The sequence below is a fragment of the Tamandua tetradactyla genome, chromosome 23, assembly GCF_023851605.1.
Source record: "Tamandua tetradactyla isolate mTamTet1 chromosome 23, mTamTet1.pri, whole genome shotgun sequence".
In the NCBI taxonomy this organism is placed as follows: domain Eukaryota; kingdom Metazoa; phylum Chordata; class Mammalia; order Pilosa; family Myrmecophagidae; genus Tamandua; species Tamandua tetradactyla.
Window position 1 is genome coordinate 37,506,458 of NC_135349.1, and position 8,161 is coordinate 37,514,618.

General features: G+C 37.2%; 1 pseudogene; it reads left to right on the forward strand.

The window, feature by feature from the left end:
• The first annotated feature begins 2,258 nt into the window (after positions 1–2,258).
• On the forward strand, positions 2,259–8,120 carry LOC143666624 (dnaJ homolog subfamily B member 6-like; annotated as a pseudogene).
• Positions 8,121–8,161: the final 41 nt, after the last annotated feature.

The window sequence follows — 8,161 nt, forward strand, 5'->3', positions numbered from 1 at the left end:
GCTTTCAAGGTTTTTCCTTTGTCTTTACTTTTCAGAGTTTGATTATGATGTGCCTTGGCATGGTTTTCCTTTTTGAGGTTCTCTGAGCATTTTGAACCTGTAGGTTTTTATCTTTTATCAAATTAAGGAAAATTTCAGATAGCATTTCCTCAAGCATTTTTTCCAAGTCCAGCTTCTGTCTCCTCTCCTGGACTTCAATGACACAAATGTTAGATCTTTTGGTATATTCCCACAGGCTCCTGAGGCTCTGTTCATTTTTTTTTTTTCCAGTTTATTTTCTTTCTCTTGTTCCAGTTGGGTAATTTCTATTGTTCTATCTTTCAGCTCACCAAGTCTTTCCTCTGTCCCTCCCTTCCACTGTTAAACTCATTTAATTTGTTTATTTTTCAATTCTAAATTTTCCTTTGGATTCTTCTTTACATCTTCTCTTTATTTGCTAAGACTTTCTTTCATTTGTCTCAAGCATGTTCATAATTGTTTACTGAAGTATTTTTATGGTGTTTGTTTTAAAATTCTTGTCAGATAATTTTAACATCCTTGTCATGGTGCATTGTTCTTTGTTGATTGTCTTTTTTTTAATTTGTATTAACAAAACCAATCAACATGCAATATGAACATTCTTTTTTCCATCACATAGTTGTAAATTCATCATCATAATCACAAATGCATCAATTCAGAAAAAGAAATAAAAAGAAAACAGAAAAAAAAATCATGCATACCAGATCCCTCACCCCTCCCTTTCATTGATCACTAGCATTTCAATCTACTAAATTTATTTTAACATTTATTCCCCCTATTATTTATTTATTTTTTATTTTTAATCCATATTAAACACGCTTATGTTTCTTACATGAAAAAAACCAAAACTCCTCCATGGACCACATCCATATCCCCTTCCAGTTACACCCATAGTCTCATAGTCTCAATTTTCTCACCACCACTCACTGCCAACACATTTCAATCTAGCTTCAGCCACCATGACTCTGCCCAAATGAATCTCACTAAAATCATCAGTGACTAGCAATCCTCTAGGTCTTTCAACAGTATTGGATCTAGATGATCATCTACTTCTCCTTAAAATGTGCCTTTCTTTGTTTCCAATAATATCAAACATTTCTCTTTGTCTTCCTCTCTCTCTTCCTGCCTCTTTGCAATTTCCGTGGGGGGGGGAGGAGCCCACTTCTACCCAACATACAATTGTTTGGCTTTCTCAGAACTCAGCCCTGAAGCCCTTTGCTCTTCTTACTCTACGCATTCTCATCCTCCATTATTTCAGTTCTCTATTCAAACTCAGAGTTGCCTCATTGTAAAATAAATTTAGTGAGTAATGACTAGCGATTTTTAAACAGAATGAATAGAAAACATCAGCACATAACATGGAGTAAGGATAGTAGGAAACAATCTAAATATCCATCGGCAGGTGTGCAGATAAAAAAAAATGTGGTCTATCCATACAATGGAATGAAATACTACACAGCAATAAAAAGGAATGAACTACTGATATGAGGAACATCATAAATCAGGAGTCAACAAACTTTTTCTATAAAGGACCAGGTAGTATATATTTTAGGCTTTGTGGGCCATATAGTCTCTGTCACAACTACTCAACTCTGCTGTCATAGTGTAAAAGCAGGCCACTGCCAACACATAAGTGAATGAGTGAGTCTGTGTCCCAATAAAACTTTATGAACTGTTACCATAGATCAGATAAAGATTTGATATATATATATATATCACATACACATATATATTCTTTTACATATATAAAGAAATTATACAATTTAACAAAAAACACAAACAACCCAATTATAAAATGGGCAAAAGATAAGAATATTTTTCTGAAGAGCAAATACAAATGGCTAAAAAGTGCATGAAGAGATGCTCATCTTCATTAGCTATAAAGGAAATGCAAATCAAAACTACCATGAGAAATAATCTCATGCCTATAAGAATGATTGTTATCAAAACAATAGGAAACTACAAATGTTGGAGAGGATGTGGAGAAATTGGAACACTTACTGCTGGTGGGAATGTATAATGGTACAGCAACTGTAGAAGACAGTTTGATGGTTCCTTAGAAAACAATTGAGCTGCCCTGTGACTTGACAATACCAATATTAGGTATATACCAGAAGAACTGAAAGCAGTGACACAAATACACATTTGCACACCCAGATTCATAGTGGCACTGTTTATAATTGGCAAAATATAGAAACAATCCAACTGATGAGTGGATAAACAAAATGTGGTGTATATACATGATGGAATATTATGGAGCAGTAAGATGAAATGAGGTCCTGAAGCATATGCTAAGGACCTCACGGATGAATCTAGAGGCCATCATGCTGAGTGAAATAAGTCAGATACAAAAGGACAGCCATAGTATGATTACACTATTATGACTCTGGTAAAGAAAGCAAACTCCAAGTCATATGGCCTAGGAAGAAAAGCTGTAATCTTATATAACAATGAACTAGATGTTTTATCTCTGCAGCTATAGTATGCAAATAAATGACTTCACAAGCAATGGCTTCCACATGTTTCACACTTTTAACATTAACCATAATAAAGATCATATTAAAAAATAGAGTCCTTTTGAATACATCAGCAAAACCCTTTGAAAATAATCCAAACAGATTCACTCCAAAGAGACTGTACTTCAAATAAAAAAGTTTTTAATAATTAAAAAAAAATTTATGGACACTAAACTTCGAATTCCATATAACTTTTACATGTGAGAAAATATTATTCTTCTATGTTTTTCAGTCATTTAACAATATAAAATCATTCCTAGGTCTTGAGTCAAACATGCTGGTTTCAGCTGGAGGGAACTGCCTGCAAATGTAAAGCTGTGTTCCAGTAGCCATGTTTCTTGAAGATGATTGTATAATGATATAGCTTTCACAATGTCATTGTGTGATTGTAAAAACCTTGTGTCTGATGCTCCTTTTATCTACCTTATTAACAGATGAGGAAAACATATGGAATAAAAATAATTAATAGGGGGAACAAACGTTAAAATAAATTTAGATTGAAATGCTAGTGATCAATGAAGGGGAGGGGTAAGGGGTATGATATGTATGAATTTTTTTCTGTTTTCTTTTTATTTCTTTTTCTGAATAGATGCAAATGTTCCAAGAAATGATCATGATGATGAATACTATGCAATGATATTGGGAATTACTGATTATATATGCAGAACGGAACAATCAAAAGTTAAGAATATTTGCGTTTGTTTAGAGTCTTTCGGTATTTAAAAAATTTTTTTTTAATTAATTAAAAAAAAAACATGCTGGTTTTAAGATATTATGTACCTTCAAAAAGCCATGTTTTAATCCTGATCCGATCTTGTGGGAGCAATGTTTCTTTTAATCTGATTCAATTCTGTAGTGTGAAACTCTTGATTAGCTTATCGCCATGGAGATGTGGCATGGAGTTGTAGGTATGACCTTTTTTTTCAACTTTTTTTTTTTTGGTATAATATAACATATATATAAAGCAAAGAAAGGAAAAAGAAATAGTTTTCAAAGCACTCTTCAATAAGTAGTTACAGGACAGATCCCAGAGTTTGTCATGGGCTACCATTCCATCATCTCAGATTTTCCTTTCTAGCTGCTCCAGAATATTGGAGGCTAGAAGGTATATATATACTTTAATACCACTTTTTTCTTTTTTGTGAAAAATAACAAATACACAAAAAAGCAATAAATTTCAAAGCACAGCACAACAATTAGTTGTAGAACAGATATCAGAGTTTGTATGGGTTACAATTCCACAATTTTAGGTTTTTACTCCTACCTGCTCTAAGATTTTGGAGACTAAAAGAAATATCAATATGATGATTCAACAATCATACTTATTTGTTAAACCCTACCTTGTCTGATAACTCCACAATCATCTTTGATCTTTTTCCCACTCTTTAGGGGTATTTGGGCTATGCCTATTCTACGTTTTTCATATTGGAAGGCCTGTCCATAATAAGGGGTAGGGAGATGGAACTATCTGATGTTCTGGAAAGGCTGGCCCCTCTTGGTTTCAGGATTTATGTGGTCCAGGGACCCATTTGGAGGTTGTACGTTTCTGAAAAGTTATCCTAGTGCATGGCACCTTTGTAAAATCTTATATATTGCCCTAGGTGTCCTTTAGGATCAGCTGGAATGGTTTTGGTTTGGAGTTTGGCAAGTTATGATAGATAGCAGTGTCTAACTGAAGCTTGTGTAAGAGTAACCTCCAGAGTAGTGTCTCCACTCTATTTGAACTCTCTCAGCCACTGATACTTTATTTGTTACACTTCTTCTCCCCCTTTTGGTCAGAAAGGCATTGTTGATCCCACGGTGCCAGGGCCAGACTCATCCCTGGGAGTCATCTCCCATGCTGCCAGGGAGACTTTCACCTGGAAGTCACATCCCATATAGGGGGGAGAGCAATGATTTCACTTGCAGAGTTGGGATTAGAGTGAGTGAGTCCACATCAGAGCGACAAAAGAAGACCTCTGGAGGTGACTCTTAGGCACACTTACAGAAAGGCTAAACTTTTCTGCTACATACATAAGTGTCACAAAAGCAAGCCTCAAGACCAAAGGCTCGGCCTATTGGTTTTGGTGTCCCTAATGTTTGACACAGTATCAGAGGTTTCCCCAGTGGTAAAGTTTACACATATTTTTCATATTTTTTCTCCATCCCTCATGGAACTTTGCCAATACTTTTTGATTATCCACTTAATATATGCTGGGATCTATCCAGGGATTACATTAAACCATACAGGATTAAAGGCCTTCATTTTTATTCTGGACTCCCTGTGTTTTGATTGTTTAAGTGAGCTATCTAGACAGGTTGAGTTAGGTTATGTGCTACAGAAAATTTAGGTTCTGGACAAAATAAACCTTTCTTCCTTTGGTCTCAAAAAGTAGGTGAGGTTCTCAAATATAGACAATGTCTTCCTTATCCCTGTGTTCTGAATTCCTTAATCCTGACCTGATCGCTTTCATTCTTATCTCTGCATACCAGGTTATACATATATAAAACAGCCTCTGAAAATCCAAAAATAATAATTACCACTACGGACAATATGTGAGTGCTACAAGACCTTACAACCTAGGCCCCTGTTTTCTTATAAGCATTTTCTAAATGAGACCTAACAGTAATTGCTCTTTTGTTTCTGTCTTATTTTGCCTCACCAAATGTCCCACAGGTTCATTTTCAATGTTTGATTAGGTGGAGCTGTGACTGCACCCATCCCAGGTGGGCCTTGATTAGTTTACTGGAATCCTTTTAAAGAGGAAAGATTTTGTTTGATTTCCGACGCCTGCTCATGCAAAAAAAAAAAAGGAAAGATTTTGATGAGTCACAAATGACAGAAATGATAGAACTGACAAAAGCCTCAGCACTGACAGAAAGTTCACAGCAGAGCTGACACCGATGCAGACACGTGGAGAACAGAGATGTAGATGTTTGGAGATTCTTGGAGTCCAGCAGATGCTGCCATGAAATGTTAAGCAAGTCAGAACCTGGAGAGAGCCAAGGGAAGCCAAGAGATGAAAGCCAGCCTTGAAGAAGTAAAGTTATGAACCCCTACAGGAACAGAGGCTGAAAGCAATGGAGCCCAGGTGCAAGGGACCAAGAGATGCCAGCCACATGACTTCCAAGCTGACAGAGGTGTTCCTGACCTATTGCCTTTGTTGAGTGAAGGTAACCTCTTGTTGGTGCCTTAATTTGGACACTTTCACCTCCTTAGAACTGTGAACTTTAACTTATTAAATTCCCCTTTTTGAAAGTCTTTCCAGTTCTGGTATATTGCATTCCAGCAGCTTGTAAACTAACACAAATATTAGCAGGCTGTGGGCTTGGGTTTGGCCCACAGGCTCTATTTTGCTGACACCTGGCATTAATGAATCTCAAAAACATTATGCTGAATAAAAGAAGTCAGACTCAAATGAATACACATACTTATGTATACAGTATATGCTTACTACTCCATGTATATGAAATTCTAGAAAATCAAACTAATCTATAATGACAGAAAGCAGATTAGTGGTTGCCTGGGGATAGGGTTGAGGGTGGGGGATTGATTGCAAAGGTAAACTAGGGAACTTTGGGTGGAAACAGAAGTCCTTTCTATCTTGACTTTGGTGGTAGTTACATTGGCATATACATGTATCAATGCCATTGAACTGTACATGTAAAATGCGAATATTTTTTATATGTAAGATAAACCTCAAAAAAACTTACTTAAAAAATCAGAACACATCACATGTATGGGTAATCTTGGCTTCTGAAGCTCCTGTTTGAGTTATATATATTTATATATGTGCAGTGATTGTGTTGAGCATGTCCTCTTCCATTCCAACTGGACTACCCCAGAATTCCTCATCCCAGTAAATGACACCATCAGTCATCCAGCTGTTCAAGCCAGGATCCCTGGTGTCTTCTTCTCTCACACACTCCCCCTTCTCCCACCCTCTTCCAACCATCTTGCCACATCTACCCACTATTTACCAGAGCTCTCTATAACTCTATCTCTGTTGCCTTCATCTGGACTCCTGACAAACTCAAACATCTCTGTAGCCAAACTACTCTTAATATAGCAGCACCCAGAGGGATCTTTTAAATGTAAAAATCACCCTCTGCTTACAACCATTCAGTTGTTCATAGAATAAAACATGAAGTACTTCATATGACTCTCAAACATGATATGGCCCCTCTACTCTTCAGTCTCTTCTAGCATTTCCCCCTTGTTCTTCTGATGAGGCAGATAAGCTCTCAAAAATATTTGGGAAATGAATGAATGAACAATGATGTTACATTCTGGCAGAAAATGCATGTCTTATTTCCAAATATTTTCACTGTTTTAAATCTGGTTTAATGAATGTGTCATTTTAAAGGCATTCCATGGGACAAGTGACAATTTACATCCCAAGTCTAGCTAGCCCAGCATCTAGGATACATGGTGGGAGTGGAGGGTATCAATGAGTACTCAATACATGGATTCAGCAAATATTTACTGAGAGTCTTCTATGTGGCAGGCAGCATTTTAGGAATTGGGGATACAACAATGATTTTAAAAGATCTGCAACCACCTCCACCAGCACCAGACATGATGGAGCTGAGAGGAGAGCACAGGCCCTACAGCCCAGCCTCTCTTCCTTCCTGCTGCTGGCTGCCAACCTCCTCGGGACCTGTTCTAACAATCTGTTAAAACATGGTGGATTATTATGAAGTTAAAGGCATATTTTAAGTTAGCACTCATATGGTACTCTGATAAAAATCCTGAGGATAAAGAAGAAGCCGAGAGAAAATTCAAACAAGTAGCTGAGGCATGTGAGGTGTTACTAGATGCTAAAAAATGGGACATCTATGGCAAATATGGCAAAGAAGGATTAAACGGTGGTGGTGGAAGTTGAAGTCATTTTGACAGTCCATTTGAGTTTGGTTTTACATTCCATAAAACCAGATGATATCTTCAGGGAATTTTTTGGTGGAAGGGATCCATTTTCATTTAACTTCTTCAAAGACCCATCTGAGGAGTTTTTTGGAAATTGAAGAGGCCTCTGCAGAATCAGAAACAGGGGCACGGGATCTTTTTTCTCTGCCTTCAGTGGGTTTCCATCTTTTGGAGGTTGATTTTCTTCTTTTGATACAGAATTTACTTCATTTGGTTGACAGGGGTTTGAGGGCCTTACTTCATTTTCTTCAATCTCCTTTGGTGGTAGTAGAATAGGCAACTTCAAATCTATATCAACTTCTACGAAAATAGTTAATGGCAGAAAAATCACTACAAAGAGGATTACTGAGAATCGTCAAGAAAGAGTAGAAGTTGAGGAAGATGGCCAGCTAAAGTCCTTAGCAATAAATGGTGTGGCAGATGAAGGAGCCTTTGCAAAAGAATGCAGGCAAAGAGGACAAAATGCCCTGCCTTCCCAGCCAGCCAATGTCCATTCACTGACGTCTCACAGACCTGCCACTTTACCTAAACATGTATCTAACTAAATTTGTGACAACTGTGATGAGCAAGATAAGCTTCAGGTCACCAGCAACTAGGATCCCTTCATTTAATCATCAGGATTCAAAGAAGGTGGAAAGTGGAAGAAGCAGGAGAAGAAGTCAACCAAAGGGAATCACTAGACCAGACCTACCAGACATGCACATTTCGGCACCAATTGCTC